We start from the raw sequence: 15052 nt of genomic DNA on the forward strand, positions 1-15052 counted from the left end.
CAAAGAAGGAGAGAAAGGAAGGAAAAAGAGCAAGAAGAAAGAAAGAAAGAGAGAGAGAAAGAAAGAAAGAAAGAAAGAAAGAAAGAAAGAAAGAAAGAAAGAAAGAAAGAAAGAAAGAAAGAAAGAAAGAAAGAAAGAAAGAAGAAGGAAGGAAAGGAAAGGAAGGAAGGAAGGAAGGAAGGAAAGAGGGAGGCAGAGGAAAGAAAGGAAGGAATGGAAGAAAAAAGAAAGAAAGAAAGAAAGAAAGAAAGAAAGAAAGAAAGAAAGAAAGAAAGAAAGAAAGAAAGAAAGAAAGAAAGAAAGAAGAGAAAGAAAGAAAGAAGAGAGAAAGAAGAGAAAGAAAGAAAGAAAGAAAGAAGAGAGAGAAAGAAAGAAAGAAAGGAAAAGAAAGAAAGAAAGAAAGAAAGAAAGAAAGAAAGAAAGAAAGAAAGAAAGAAAGAAAGAAAGAAAGGAAGGAAGGAAGGAAGGAAGGAAGGAAGGAAGGAAGGAAGGAAGGAAGAAAGAAAGGAAGAAAGGAAGAAAGAAAGGAAGAAAGAAAGAAAGAAAGAAAGAAAGAAAGAAAGAAAGAAAGAAAGAAAGAAAGAAAGAAAGAAAGAAAGAAAGAAAGAAGAGAAAGAAAGAAAGAAAGAAGAGAGAGAAAGAAAGAAAGAAGAGAGAGAAAGAAAGAAAGAAAGAAAGAAAGAAAGAAAGAAAGAAAGAAAGAAAGAAAGGAAGGAAGGAAGGAAGGAAGGAAGGAAGAAAGAAAGAAAGAAAGAAAGAAAGAAAGAAAGGAAGGAAGGAAGGAAGGAAGGAAGGAAGAAAGAAAGAAAGAAAGAAAGAAAGAAAGAAAGAAAGAAAGAAAGAAAGAAAGAAAGAAAGAAAGAAAGAGAGAGAAAGAAAGAGAGAAAGCGGGAGGGAAGAGTAAGGAGGAAAGAAGGAAGGAAGAGAGTTTGGCCTAAGAACAAAGAGATATTTATTTTAGAACATTAAGTGAAAATGGTCATCAGCAGATTTGGGGTTTTTTGGTGGGGGTTCGGGATGTGAACTGCACCCAGCAATATCCTGCGGCTACTCCCAGCTCTAAATTCAGGGGTTTAGGGGTTGCTCCTTCCAGTGCTCAGGGACCCATGCAGTGCTGGGGGTCAAACCTGGTTCCCCCACATGCCAAGCATGCACTCAGCCCAGGAGCTGCCTCTCCCGTGTTCCTTACCCACTCCCACCCCCACCCCATTCATATTTTGAAGAGACAGCCCTACTTCTGTGAAGGGAGGGGCTTGGAAAAGATAGTATTACCGAGGGCAGAAGATTTTAAATATGACTTTTTTAAATTTTTAATTGTTTTAAGAAGGGCACTGGGTAAGAAAGGATGGCGACTGAGGAACTGGAGCCATTACTGGGCCTGTGCTGGGCTGGGCTTGTGGGCGCCCAGGTCGGGGGGTGCCCGCTCCGCTCTGAACTGGAGCAGAAGAGCCACCCAAACCTGGGAAAGGGCAGCAGTGCTGACTGGGAATCTAAGAACATTCATAGCTGGAAGCCTGCCTCATGAGCGAGCGGGGAGAAGACAGCTGGAATAGAGAAGGGATCACTAAGAAAATAATGGTTGGAGGAATCGGTCAGGATGGGAGATGCATGCTGAAAGCGATAAAGGACCAAACATGAAACCTCTCAGCATCTGCATTACAAACCATAGTGCCCCAAAGTAGAGAGAGAGAGTATGGGGAATATTGTCTTCCACAGAAGCAGGGGGAGGTGGGAAAGGTGGGGGTATACCGGGGATATTGGTGGTGGGGAATGTGCACTGGTGGAGGGATGGGTGTTTGATTGTGTGGTTGTAACCCAAACGTGAAAGCTTGTAACTATATCTCACGTGAATCAATAAAATTTTTAAAAATTAAAAATTAAAAAGAACATCCGACAGTGACCATGTGGGTGCTGCTACCCAGCTGGAGCAGGGGTCAGTGAAGAGGGCCCCCAAAGGACACTTCCTGCGGCACCCAGCATGCAGTCAAGTATTTCTAAGCCCAGAGCTGCAGCTGGGATCTGAAAGAAGCAGGTGGGGTGGGGGGCGTTCAGATGGGCAGTGAGGGCCCCAAACCTTCCCGAAGTTGCAGCCGCTTTTCCCAGCAGGGAGAGTGTTGAAGGAGAGAAGAGGGGAAGGAGTCAAGCACGGCCCAGCATGCGATGCAGGTGACAGATAAGAAGCAGAGACCTGGGCGGGTGCAAACGCATCATAACACAGAGGCAAGGGAGTGAGCAGTGAGGGGCTCCAGGGCCAAAAAGGGGGCACAGAAAGCACTGATATTGAAGGGGGGGTAGAGAAAGGAATTTGTGGGGAAGGAACTTGGAAGGGGAAAGCAGAGAGATGCAGGTGGGCGGGGAGCAGGGCCGAGAGGCCAGAAACAAAGACACATCAGAGAAGAGAGCTAGGGCGTGGGAGAGGGGGTGTGGGGCGGGGGGTGGATGTGCCTGTTTTGAGTGGGGTGCATGGAGGTGGTGTACATGTGTGCATGTGTCTAGTACGTGGTGGTGGTGGTGTGCGTGTGTATGCTTGTGTGTGCTTGTGTGTAATATGTGGTTGTGTGTGTGTGTGTGTGTGTGTGCATGTGTGGTGGTGGTGGATGGGCAGCTGGGTGGATGGTTGGATGGCCAGATGGGCAGACAGATGGTCGTTGTCAAACACGGGCACGGAAGTCCCATCATAGCAGGCCTGGCTCTGGCTCTGTGGAGCGTCCTCATGCACACAGAGCTGTGTCAGGAAACCATATGGCCGTTGTTTGGGAAATGGCTGGTGGGTGAGCGTGTGGACGCGGCGAGCATTAAAGTGCTCGAGAAGAAACTTGGCTGGAAGGCAGAAAAACTGGAGAGTCTTTAAGAGGGAGAATTGTGGTCTGGAGGGTTTCATTGTAAATCAGAAGAGCCTTGAGGATGTTGACATGGTCACGGAAAGAAAACGTCAGAAAACGTGGCAGGGAGGGACATCTGAGGACCTGGCAGAGCAAAGCGGCCACGACGGGGGCGGGTAAGAAATGACGCTGATGGGGAGTCAGAAATGAGACCCGTGGAAGGAATGAGTGTAGGCAAGAGGGAAGGAGGTAGATGAGGCCGCTCGTCAGCCCTTGAAAATACCCAGGGCTGTTTATAGACAAGGCCAAAGGTTTTGAATTTGGAAGAGAGAGAAGCCAGATACAAATAGGATAAAGCTCAGAGCCTTCAGAGAGCTGGCTGCTTCCCAGTGTCAGTGAAAAAAACAAAACACACACAAAGCAAAACACTTTCACTGTTTTGCATTTAAACCTCAAACCCATCCCCAGTTAACACATGCGCGCCTATTCTTGGCTGAATTGTCTCCTTGTTTATGGGCTTTTAGCAAACTCTCTTCATCAATATTTTCAAAGACTATAATGTGTGTGAGAGTTGAGTGTGAGGTTTTGTCAGGTTTAATGTTGCCGTTGGAAAAATGAAGGCGTGCAGATTTCTCTCGGAAAGAAATATCCCTCTCTCGTTGTTAAATCGCTGTTGAGAGACCAGGCCGGGGGCTGGGACATGTTTAATAAGAGCATGTGAGGCCACAGCATGACCGACAACATAAGTACTCCAAGGACCTATTCTTCCACTTGCCCCCTCCTCGCTAATGACACTTAACTTTCTCGGAAAAAAAAATTTTTTTTCTGAGTTTCATCGTCCAAGTCATTCTGGGAACAGAATCTTTTGGAGGCACATGAAAGGAGCTCAGATCCCTTTCACTGTTTTTGGACTGGTGGGATGCTGGAAATCACACACATGCGCCTTCTTCTTTAGGAGAGAAAAGAAGGAAAAATACTGACCTATTTTTACACTCACCCAACTCCCTAGCAGTGTAGATGTCACCCCCAAACTTGGCCAGGCACTGGCTGACATCTTTGAAGAGGCAAACCCAGCTGACTGAAAGGAACCAGGCCACAGATAGCACAGACGTACCTAATCCTGCATCGGAGCCGACAGAGCCTCAGAAAACCTTATTAGAGGAGCCCCGTGAAAACACTGCTCGGACATTGCCAACCGCCATTTCTTATCACAAAAACAAACCTGGATGGAGAAGCAGCAGAAAAGAAAGCAACCTTTCTCCCTCAGATGCACAACGGTGGTGTGTGTGTGTGTGTGTGTGTGTGTGTGTGTGTGTGTGTGTGTGTGTGTGTGTGTGAAATTCCTAAGCCTGTCTTCAAGGACCTGAGCTCCTACAGACTCCACAGCTGATTCTAGAAACAATCGCAGCAAGTTTTCTGGACAGATGTGGGTGTCTTAAACCCAGAGTTGAAGGCACAAACAGCACAATCCCCAGCATTCGGAAGCTAACTATCAAGCCATGAAGGGATTAAGGCAGCCGGCAGATTTGGTTCCCTGAAGTGCACTCACAGAGAATTCAAACACAGCAGAGCCTTCATTCGAGGCAGCTCTGCTCTGCACTCAGAGGACACAGGCTAACACGAAGGTGGGACAGGGCCTGTTGCTCTGTGAGAGAAATGCTCATTCTCACCCACCCAGGAACGAGACACTCTCCTCTGAGCCCGCCTGGGAAGCCGGAGGGCCAGGAAGTCAGCAGGGGGCGGCGGGCCTGCGAACTGGAGGACTCACATGCAGGGTCTGATCGGGGCTTGGACTCTACAAGACTCAGTTGCTCCTGGCAGAGCTGATGTGCGGCCTGGAACCCAGCATGTGTTCTGTAGATGGGTGCAGGGAATCCAAAGCCACCACTTCTGTTTCTGCTCTTTACTTCCTGCATTTTAGGCAGCCCCAGCTTTTCTGAGTTTCATTTTTTTCACGATGGTGAGATCTAAAGAACACTTATTTGGGCTGGAGAGATAATGCTGGCTTTACACAAGCAGTTGACCCCAACTCGATCCCCACCACCATATATGGTCCCAGCACAGAGCCAAAAGTAACCCCAGAGACTGTGGGGCATAACCCCTGAAAAGGACACTAATTTAGTCACGTATATCCCCTGATGTTCCCTGAGAGGGCTCCCTCCCTCCCAATGTTAGGGATCAAAGATGCAAGAGAGTTTGTAAGCTGTAAAGAACTAGACAAACATGAGTTCATGTTGATCATGTTAGGGGCAAGTGTACTGGATGCGCAAAAAAACTTTCACGTTTTGGGGACTGGAACAATAGCACAGCGGGTAGGGCATTTGCCTTGCACGCAGCCAACCTGGTTTCGATTCCCAGCATCCCATATGATCCCATCACTGGGTATGACCCAAAAAGCAAAAAACAAAAACAAAAAAACAAGAAACTTCCACATTCTAAGAGAAGTTCGAGATTTATGGTGATGGGACTGTCCCAAGTTCTTTCCTCCACTGGGCTCAGAGCAGAGCTGCCCACCTCCTCACCTCCTGGCTGGAATATGGGCACCCTAAGTCATGTGTCCTCTAAGCCTGTTCCCCCAGGGCAGCCGGGGGGACCAGCTTCCCAATCCAGGAGGCGTTATGGTCCTTCTTACTGGTAATTGGCAACCAGGAGCTCTCAAGACCTCAACTTCTGGGAGATCCCAAAGCTAGAGCCAGCAGGCCTGGGAGACAGGCATGGAGGATTCCAGAACCCTCACAATTCACCTCAATCATCCATTGAGTGGCTTTGCAAACCATGATTGATGCTAACAACCGAATTTATTAAGTGCAAAGTGATTATCAGCAAATTTCACTTCTTTGACTTTAAGGAAAACAGCTCCTCGGGCACAAGTCATGTTTTGACCTGTCTGAGGTGCCAAATGCCTCAGGCTTCCCCTCCTTCTGAGGGTGGGAGAGATCAAAGGGAGCAGCCACCCTGCTTGTTAAACACCAGCTTTCTCTAGTACCTTCCCAACCCTCCCAGGCATAGCCAACATGTTTTGAGAAGCGGAAATCTAAAAAGGATGTTGAAGTAAATCACTCCCAAAAGAGTAGTTTCAATGGTCGAATGGTTCAAAGCATGTGTTGCTGTTGGGGGCGGGTGGGGGCGTGGCGGTCGGGAAGCTGGACTGGGATAGGGACATTGTTCATACTCCCCATGTCCATCCTAAGAGCTCAGCAACCAGTGGGGGAGTCTTGGGTGTGGGGGTGTCCAACAAGCAGTAAGACTGGGAAACGGCCCAGGAGGTGTCCCGGGGGCAGCAGCTTGCTGGGCACATTTGGTTTTGCACTCCTGTGGTCACAGACCCGTGTCTGAAACTCCCTGGAGAGTAACCGAGGGAGAATCAGAACCAGCTTGTGCTTGGCACAAGGTTCTGACCATTGTGGGCATGGTATGGACACAAGAGCCAACAGGAGAGGCAAACTCACCGCTAGTGAAGTGGAAGCAGAAACTGAGTGGACTGGGCTCCCTGAACTCTTCCATGCATGACCCTTTGCTGAGAAATTTATATGTGACCCTGGGTCTACAGGCACATAGAATAGGCCTACAGATAAGCCGTGGTTACTGATCACAAGTCCTCAAGACATTTATTTTAAGATTTTTCACTACCCCCATGTTCAGTTACATGACTTCCACAGGAGGGTCAAACCCGCAATTGAAGAAGTGAAGGTCTCTATGAGTCACTGTGTGAAATCAGCCGTTTTCCTTAGAGTAAAGGCAACTCTGGGGTGCAGGACAGAGGACTGTGGACTAGTCCTTATAGGGTGAGTAGGGAAGCCTTGAGGGCAGAGCTTATGATTGTATGCTGGAGCCCCTGGCTCAATCCCTGGCACCCCAAGCTCACCAGAGTCAGGAGGAGACGCAGAGTGCTTCCAGGTGTGGCTCAGGAAAAAAATAAGGCAGGAGGAGCTAAATTTGTGGGTGGGAGCAGGGAGGCATCCAGTAGGTCTTCAACAGTGCTCGCCTTGACCTTAGTCCACCTGGCATCTACCCATAACTTCTCCCACACAACTGGAACTTCAGTCTGGAGGTAAGCAAGACAATCCTAGCCAATGTCTTCTCAAGGGACCAAAGGGGAGTTTCTCTACCAGCGCAGATGGCAAAGCTCTCTCAGCTCTCAGCCCTGAGCTTCCTCCCTTGTCTATTCACCTCCGAGCCAAGCCTGTCTTTGATACTTCATAGCAAGAATATCTTGTAAACTATTTTTGCCTTTGTGTTTCATCTTGTTTTTATAGGAGCCTTCAGGAAAATATAAAATTCTCTGTTTAACAAGGAAACAAGGGAAATGAGGTGTCAAGAGAATGGTCAAGGTTGGAATTGGGGAGAAAAGGGAAAAAATTAAAATTTGTGCTGTAAGCCACAAGAATCTCCACCCTGGGACTGGAACTGATGGATGGAGCACGTGTTCTGCATGTGGGGAACCTGAGTATTAACCCCAGCATCATGTGGTCCCCTGAGCATCTCCAGGAGTGACTCCCAATCACAGAGCTTGAAGAAGCCCCTGTGCACTGTTAGGTGTCCTGCCTAACCCTCACACACACACACACACACACACACACACACACACACACACTCAACACAAAGTTTGTTCGACATCTTCCCTATCCATAATTCTGAGCCCTGAGAAATATGAGGCTTTTTTACCTAGCCTCATGATCAGCTCTGGTCCTGCTCTCTTAAGGATGTGCAGAATTTCCTCTCCAACCACACTATGACATTTAGGTGTTATTTTCCCTACACTAAGGAAGATAGGTGGAGTGGTGAGGCTCTTGTTGAGCTTGAATCTAAAGATGGTATAAAACTGGTCCTGAAAAAAGAGAAAATCACAGGATGTTGGTACATTGAGGGGTCAGGGGTCATGTCCTACTCTTGTTCTACTGGGTTGGTGTTGAGATAGAGCTGTGCAGAAAGCCCCTGTGCCACCACTGATGGTTTCAGGTGGCCTCAAAGACTCCCATTTGGATGCACCAAGGAAGAAATTGTTCAGCAATTCTCAAGGTTGGAAATTGTGCCAAGCAGGATCTCCTTGACTATGAACTCCGAAGGCAAGATTACAGGGGACACCTTGGGGCAGTGAAGTTGTTGGAAGTTAGCTGAGAAGGCTCTTGGGAAGCACAGGAGAGACTAGGGCACAGGCATAATGAAGCATTTAGAATGTTCGGGAAGAAGTTAGCTCACATTCAGATCCCCCTCTGACATTCATTCCGTGCAGCAGCCAGGACCTTAGCACCAGGCTGGCACTGCCAGGAGAGACATTGTGATCACCAGAAAAGCAGACCAGGATGAGGTCTGGGTGCCTATGGTGCAGGCGGCAGTGTCACAGAGGATCCAACTCCCTCAAGTTCTGACGGACACCACGGACAGCACACAGGCTACACGGTGCCTTCAGTGATCTTCACCAGATGCCTGTAGTGTTCCAGTTCACTACAGTGCTCGTAGATGCATCTCTGCAGGCTGACTCTCGGATGGGATCAGCAGCAGCAGGAATGCTGGATTCACCAGGCATTCAACAGCAGCAATCTCTGTGACCAAGACAACTTCCTCCAAATATACACTATGACCTGAGCTTATATGCCCTACTGTAACTCCACCCCTTTCCTGTCTCTGCTGGTTGTTATGCCCTATGTAAATGAGGACTTGTGGCACTAACCGATCAGATGGCAAATATAAATGAGAGACCAATTGGAAGTCTTTTGGTTATTTGGCCCCTCCTCTTCACCTCTTCCCTAACTCAGAGACTATGAAGAGCTCAGTAGACCCTGTGATGGTTATGGCTTTACCACTGACCTGTTTTGGAGAGATCTCAGTGACTGAATGGGGTCTGTTAGACCACAGATGTGGAAATGGGGAGTTCTCCGTCCAGGGCAATATTGGATATACTGTCCACAGGACAGGGAAGCCATGTAAAGCCCCCGAGAATGACATATATAATTTCTCTACCCTCTAACTGAAAATTTCCATATTGAGGTTAGTTCTGATGGAAGGGCGGCAGGTGACGTTGATGTCAAGTTTTCTTTTTTGTCAAAATTCATTTTTATTAATAGAAAATAAATACTTATTCCAGTTTCAGTTATACTTGAGGTTGCTAATAAAAAAAATCACTAGATAATCCTATTTTGACTACGACAATGAAATTGTGGCTTAAAAAAAAAGGTATTCAGCACCATTGCTTTTAAGTCTTTCAGAATTTTTTCTTAAAAGTTTCTGGAACTTTCCTGTATGTAAAGTACAGGAATTGCTGAGCTACATGAGGCAGTCTCTCTGGGACAACCAATGGGAAGTTAAGCGATCATCGTAAGAGGAATAACGTACATTCAGCATGGTAACTGGGACTATCCAATGATCCCCTCCCTCCCGGTCAGGAGGGAGATGCTTCTAAGCACTGAGGTATGAAGGGTCGTACTGTTATTAGCTGGGAAGACCAACTCTAACCGCAAATAACAGTACATCTCTGGCACAGATGCTATTGGTCCTTAATGTCCTGTGATCTTAGGAAATTCTGTAAACAGTTTGGATTTAGTTCAATGTATTCAGGAAAAAAATTTAAACAACGATTATTAGTAAGGTTCACTACTCTAGCAGAACAAGATCTGCTGGTTTAGTAAAGGATATATATGAAAGTAAATAATAAAGCATACTTAGAAGACTACATCAAACTAAAATCTACTTCAACAAAATGCCTAGTTAGAAGCAGCAGATGAAACTAAATCCAAATCCATGGCCGGGGTCAGCTGGCCTCACTGGAGGCTGCTGGGGAACACAGAGCACCCACCCTCGAGGCCCCTCGAGAGAGGAGGGGAGCACCCACTCCTCATGCTTTAGGATCCAGTGGGAGTTGGGCCAGTCATTTTTTTAAATTTTTTTTTTTACTATTTCAAGAATTCATGTTTCTGTTTTTTAAAAACAGTAAGAGAAGGAATGGCTTCCAGCATCAGTGAGTAGCTGTGCCCGTCAGAATTTCCTAATAGCACAGTGACCAAGGCAGGTCTGCACACGTGATCAGGTGTCAGAGGAATGGGAGGTGGACAGCGTGGTCACCCGCAGTCAGGGCTTCTGCTGGCATTTTACTCTAAGCTGTCCACCAAGTGAGGTGAGAGCAGTGTGTGGCGGCCAGGACCTCTGCCGGGCCTTTCTTCCTAAGTGGAGCACACGACAGATGGGGGCTTGGGGGAGGTAATGGGGGGAGGCTACGCTCTCCGGCTCAGAAGGAGTTGATGAAGCCCATGTATGCATTCAAGAAGCCCACGGGGTCCTCTAGCTGTGGATAGTGGCTAATGTGGTCATCCAGAATCGACACTGTGGATCGCGGCAGCGTTTTCCTGTACAGCTCCAAAAATTCTGGAAAGGGGTCCACGGGATCCATTGGTCCATAGATAAAATGAATGGGAATGTTTACAGAGGTAGCGCTCCAATCCAGCGTCATCTAAACTTCTTCCTCTGCTTGATGTACTGCAAGAGACTGTCGATGACCAGCTTCCCGTCGTTGCTGCGGATCCCTGCCCACATGTCCCACAGCTCACTCTCCGAGGGGCGTATATACGGCCCATATACGGCCCAAAGACAGGGGTGGGATCTCGAGAGAAGACAAAGAAGTTCATCAGCCGTGTGAGGATGGGCGAGAGCACACCTCCGTCTTTCAGCAGTTTTGAAGGAGGAGAGGCCGGTGAGTCTCAGGAAAAATACCTCCATGGACAGACAGAGACTCTTGATGGTGAGCCGGCCAGATCGATTCTGCTTGAACCTGCAGCTCCTGGGCAACAACATCTCCATAATCGTGAGACAAAAGGTTGATCCTTCGGTTCTGGAGCCCCAGGTGATGCAGAAGTGCCTCCACGATGCTGGCCTGCTCGAATATGGAGTAGTGGTGTGGTCTCGGTTTGTCACTGAAGCCAAAGCCTAGGAAATCGAGAGCAATCAGGAGATGAAATCTCAGGGTCAGACCTTCCCAAATCTTGTACCAATTGTAGCTGGACGTTGGAAAGCCATGTAAAAGCACCACTATCTCGGGACTTCTGACCACGCCCACAGAGTCTTGGTAGAAGATGCGCACCCCCTTATAGGTGAAGAAGTTGCTAGATGGCTTCCATGAGTGAAGCCAGGGGAGAGCTGCGGGGCTGGGATGTGCAGGTAGGCTGCCAGCAGGGGCACCGCCAGCAGCCCCACCTGGACCCACCACTCCCTCATCCTGACTCAGGTAGGACCTGGGCTACAGGACTCCATGTTGGGTGATGTCAAGTTTTCTACTTGCAAAGAAGTCAACGCTGAATCCAACCAATGAACCTCTGCATAGAGTTCTCGTAGAATTCCACAGCAGGGTCTGTGATGGGGCAGAGGGCAGCCAGCTGAGGATGCCTGCCCTGGGGGCTATCTTGCCAGTCCACACAGAATGGCCTTAAAGGCAATCTGTGAGTGCTGCTGCAGGGACAGCCACAGCGACCAAAGCAGCCTGGGTGGGCATGACTCACTTTGTAGGAATTTTTTTCCTTATATCCACCAAATTCTCACACACTGTCAATAAGAAAAGAAAAGCCATTTCATTTGAAATGAAATGGCTTTTCATTTCTACAGGAGAAAACTGTAGTGCCCGTGTGCACTATGCATTTGTGAGATCCGGGTTAAAAAAAATGACTGCTCAATGTTTTACTCATGAAAACTTGCTTCTAACTTGACATTGAGGAAATGGAAACTATTTTCAACTTTTCTCAATTAACATTTGGCAGTGTACTTCAGCAGACCTTATCTGAGTTGAAATCGTTGACAGTACCTTATTTGAATCACTCCGGATTGTTTTGGGACACATTCTTTTGCCAAAACCCAACCAAACAAAACCCACAAAAACAGGGGGGTGTGGTCTGTGGTGCTTTAAAAAAAATGTAAATGGTCCCAGGTGTGATGAGTAGGTGGCGCTGCTGCTGGTGCAGTGGGATATACTACATTTAGCCCAGCCTTTGTTTTTAGTGGGGGGGGGGCGGTGGGGGAGGAAGTGGGGGCACACCCAGCAGGGCTCAGGGCTTAGGCCTGGCTCTGTGCTCAGGGGACCACATGGGGTCCCCGGCATTGAACCCTAGTGAGCCACGTGCAAAGCAATCATCCTACCCTGAGCCACGTGCAAAGCAATCATCCTACCCGCTGTCCTAGTGCTCCAGCCCTCAGTCGGGTCTTTTATCCACATCACCCAGAACACAGTGGGAGACTTGCTGCTTTTCTAGCAAGGTGTTATTTCCCTAATTCAAAGAGGGCCATTTGGCTAATTCTCATTTATTTTCATTTAAAATCTTTTCAATTAAGTTTAAGCTTTTTTCAAGTTAGTTTTGAAAATTGGGACACAACCCGAATACTGTAGGAATTGGGGTGTGGGGAGAGGGGGTGCCTGTTGTGGGGGTGTCAGGAGTTAAGGAATCCTGGAGACTGGGGCTGGAATTCAGAAGACTGTGTCCCAAGCCTGTTTCCCCACCTATGAACCTGAGACAGCCAGATTCAGCAATCTCAGCAAAAGAACCAAAGGTGGATATAGGAGGGCGGGAAACCAGGTCTTCTGGCCTCTCTGGGATTCCTAGCAAGGTGGTCTCTACCTGAGTCCAGGATCTCCTGGGCGAGTTACCTCCTGTCTACCAATGAAAACAAGAAAAGTCCATCAAAGAAGTTGGGGGGGGGTTCCTGGGGGAGGTTGTCTGAGGTCAGTGCCAGAGAAAGGCCCTTGGATGATGCAGCTGGGGTGGGGGTGGGGGGAGGCTAACCGGGGTAATGAGGGAGTCCTTTCCAACACTTCCTCCAGTGTATGCTTGTTGTGGGCACCAGGTGGCGCTGTAGGTCCACAGCCCTGAGCCGGCCTCGGCTCAAGGCGCCCGCAGAGCCCCTCCTGGGGAGAGCCAGAGGCTCCAGCGTTACATTCAAGGCCTGGCCGCATTCCCGCATTCCAGACCCTGCTGGAGCCTTCCAAATCAATTGACTCCGAGGCATCTAGCGTGTCCGTGCCACCTGACATCAGAAGTGACACAGAGCTGAGAGCCTGGCTGCTGGAATTCACACGGGGCTGCCCCCCCTTCCCTCCCGCGGGAGCAGCCTGTCTCTCTGTCCTGGCACCTGGGGGACTGTCCCCCGCTTTGCTTCTCCAGGCCTGGAGACCAGCGCTCCTCCCAGACGGCAAACCTCTGCCAGGCTCACAGAAACGGGAAGAAGCAAGGAGCAACTGTCTTCACAGAGGGAAGAGCACTCTTCTGCCTACGTTCCCTGTGCTCCCTCTGGGTGCTCCCAGACTCAAGGGGTCCCCACAGACACACATACCCCACAGCCCTCAGGCATGCCACACTCACAGCAGACACAGCAACACAACACGTACCCTCCATGCCCGTATACCACCTACTGCACACCTTACAGATGAATACACCTCACATGCAAAAACCATACCATACATACAACATCCCCCACATGCTATACACACCACACACACCATGCATATGCCACATACACAGCACATATCATACACAGTGCCAGACCTGCATACACATATACACACACACAAACTACAACCACACAGACACATAGATATACACACACTAGAGCTTTTTGCCACTTTGCTCCTTCTCTTTTTGCCCTCAAAACCTCGGACCCTCTGGAGTGAGAATGGCTGACACACGCTGGCCTGGCCCTGGAGAAGCCGCAGTGTTTAGGGCCAGACCTGAAGGACGCTTGTGCTCCCATAGGCATCATGCTATGCTCCTGGCTGGGCAGTACCAGTGAACGGAGATGCAGCGAAGCCCACCTGGACCTCTGCCGCTCTCTCTTCAGTCTCGTACTACAACACACCTGAGGTATATTCTCTGCGTGTGGTTGATATGCATCGCATATTCTTCATGCCCACGTGGTCGCTGGTCTCCCTCATGGATGTGCACAGCTCCTGGAAAACTACTAGAATGTGCGTGAGTCTTGATGCTTCTCTACGTCTGTGGGGCTGAAGACAGGCCCTTCCGTCTCCCTCAGTCCTTGTTCTTCAGCCCCGCTGGCCAGCAGTCTTCCCGACTCTCTCAGTTTGCACACCACTTTCCCATTTGAGCTCCTGTTTCCCATGCAGTTATTCCTGCGCTTTCTGAGGCAACACACACAATGCGCTCACGGCAACTCAGAACCGGCCGGCTGCTCCCAACTCCCACACCATGAACCCTGGCCTGGATTCACCTGCAGACCTTGCCATGGGCAGCACATTGGACTCCCACAGACAGGCTTTGGGGACTATCCCAGGGTAGTGAATTGTACACCTGATAATTGTACATTCACTAAGACCATTGCTCCTTAGCCAGGACATCTAGGCCCATTTGCGAGGGAGCTGAGTGGGCAGGGCAAAGTCAGTTGCCCTCCAATCACTTTCCTTACTCCCTCAGCCTCCTCTTGCCCCTACCCCAAGCTGCTAAGGAGGTCCCCTTTTCTTTTATTTCCTTCACTTGCGAAAGAGGGGCCTGTGTGTCCAGCCCTCCCCAGGCTCAGGGGCAGTCACCGCTGGGCCAAGCTGCCCATGAGAATCACAGAGAAAACTATAGAGAATCACGGAGAAAGCCTATGAAAAAACTACTAGAACGTGTGTGAGTCTTGACGCTTCTCTACCTCCGTGGGCTGAGGAGACCCCAGCATGGGCTCCCTTCCCCCCTCCTCCCCACCCCCATGGCTCCTCAAAAAACTGGGGTAGCCCCTGGGAAATGCAAATGCAAATGACACTGCATGCCAGGGTGCCCCGGGGAGAATGGCCCTTCTCAGGGCAGTGCCCGGTCATCTCTTGTCTGGCGCACATTCCCTCTGCCCCACCCCCCCCTCGCGCCCCCAGACACATGGGTCTGGAGCTTGTTTAGAGCCAGTTGATCCCACCTGTCTGGTTAGTCATTAACTTCTGCTCAGGTAGGTCGGGCTCACCCCCTAGCTGCATGGCACCCAGCCCTCACATGACGCTGAAAGGATGACAGAAGGCGTCAGGGGTCTCAAGTGTTTAGAGTCCAGCTCCCCTTTTGTAGGGGAATTTGTTCTCATCCTTCCAGCAGGGGTGACTCAACTTCTCGTTGGACACTTCTGGGGTAGGAGACCCCATTTCGTAAGCTAGCCTACTCCCAAGATTGATTCCTTCATCCTTCGATTGACGTCAGAGTTGCCTTCCAGAACTTGCACCGCTCCAGCCCCCATTGGAAGGGCCTTTGCCTTCTACCCAGGCAGGCTGACCTGGCTCG

The 15052-nt window shown here is 49.3% G+C and overlaps 1 pseudogene; it reads right to left on the minus strand.

Annotated features, from left to right (window-relative positions):
- Positions 1–9949: 9949 nt before the first annotated feature.
- On the minus strand, positions 9950–11027 carry LOC101556785 (mesoderm-specific transcript homolog protein-like; annotated as a pseudogene).
- Between the last annotated feature and the right edge of the window lie 4025 nt (positions 11028–15052).

This window comes from Sorex araneus, chromosome 9, assembly GCF_027595985.1.
Source record: "Sorex araneus isolate mSorAra2 chromosome 9, mSorAra2.pri, whole genome shotgun sequence".
Lineage (NCBI taxonomy): Eukaryota > Metazoa > Chordata > Mammalia > Eulipotyphla > Soricidae > Sorex > Sorex araneus.